Source organism: Vigna angularis, chromosome 9, assembly GCF_016808095.1.
Source record: "Vigna angularis cultivar LongXiaoDou No.4 chromosome 9, ASM1680809v1, whole genome shotgun sequence".
Lineage (NCBI taxonomy): Eukaryota > Viridiplantae > Streptophyta > Magnoliopsida > Fabales > Fabaceae > Vigna > Vigna angularis.
Genome location: NC_068978.1, coordinates 20,203,127 through 20,204,496, shown reverse-complemented (window position 1 = coordinate 20,204,496; position 1,370 = coordinate 20,203,127). Strand labels below are relative to the sequence as shown.

Genomic DNA, 1,370 nt, shown 5'->3' with positions numbered 1-1,370 from the left:
TACATGGCTTGGTCGTAAGCATGTCGTGGTGACATACTATCTCTTCCTCTGCCTCAGTCCTGGTAAGCTTTCCTTTGTTGACACTAACATATATGAATTTATCTGATCATCTTGTTTTTTTCTTTCTTTAATTTGCTTTTACTGTGTAATTTTTGAGCTTATGGCCCCTGTCTTCTAAAATAGTAGTCTTGTTTTTACTAGTTAGACTAATTCTACAATTGAATGCTTTACAGTCTTTCTTTGCTGGTTTGGCTGCCTCAGGAGCTCTAGCTTCTGGTTTGAGACTTGTCACCAAAGTGGGTTTTGAGAATTCAAAGAATGGTCTTCGGAAAGGGACTAGTATGTTACTCTTATTCACTAATGGACATTGCCACATATCAGTTTTACTCACTTGTTTTTGCATTATGGCAATTTTATACAGCATTGTAGATTTGGTTGTCATCCATTAACTCTTAAGATTGTTGTTCTTTGACACAAGATTGATTATTTCCTCATTTTGCATTGCTATTTTTTGCAATCTCTACCGTTTTTTAGTTTTTCTGCATAATTCTATACGCATTTTACATCCCTAAGTTGTCCATAGTAAAATATTACAGTAATGTAACATTTATAAATAGCTGTTAAAGAAATTAATAAACTAAGCTCCAGGAAGTATATTACAGTAAGCTAAAAGACTTGAAACTATTGCAGGTTGGATTTGTTGCTAAAAATCAAGACCGGTTGAGCAATAAACAACTATTTCTATAGAACATTGATCTCGCAGCTGATTTGTTTCTAATATATGTGTTAACACTATCAATTTTCCCTGGATTTTTGTATGAAAATACTGGATCTCACCAGCTAGGAACATGGTAAGCGTGTATTAATTCCCAATCTTTTGGTAATCTAAATGCGTTTTCACACGGCTCAATATCCAGATATATTCCCCTTATCAAATGCTTGACGTTTTATTTATCAAATGTTTGATCTTTTTTATTTATTTTTGGATATATTTGTGTATGAAATTTGAGTTCACTGATGCTGTTTTACAGTCAACTACAAATGGTATTCCTGATCTTTTAAAGAAAAATATCGTGATGTTCTGAACTCTGTTGCCAGTTTACCTGCATTTTTCTGGTTTCTGAAAATGCAATGGATCAGGAACGTTTTTGGCGAAGTTCTTTATGTAATTTTTCAGTTCTTACTGCGTTTACTCAACCTGTAGTTACAGCAACTTAATGATTCAGCATTTAAAACTTTTCTTTGGCTATTCAAGAACATTTGTCACAGCTAGGTGGTTATTATCTGCTGTATTTGAATTGATATGATGGGTTAGCAGAATTGCTTTGTGTTTCTATTTTTCTAATGCTAATGCTGATTTATTTCTTCTT

The 1,370-nt window shown here is 33.1% G+C and overlaps 1 long non-coding RNA gene across 1 annotated transcript; it reads left to right on the top strand.

Annotated features, from left to right (window-relative positions):
• Positions 1 to 751: 751 nt before the first annotated feature.
• Positions 752 to 1,370, top strand: LOC128193989 (uncharacterized). Its single transcript, XR_008245197.1, has 2 exons — positions 752 to 851; positions 1,032 to 1,370. It is a non-coding gene; the product is annotated as an uncharacterized LOC128193989 (long non-coding RNA).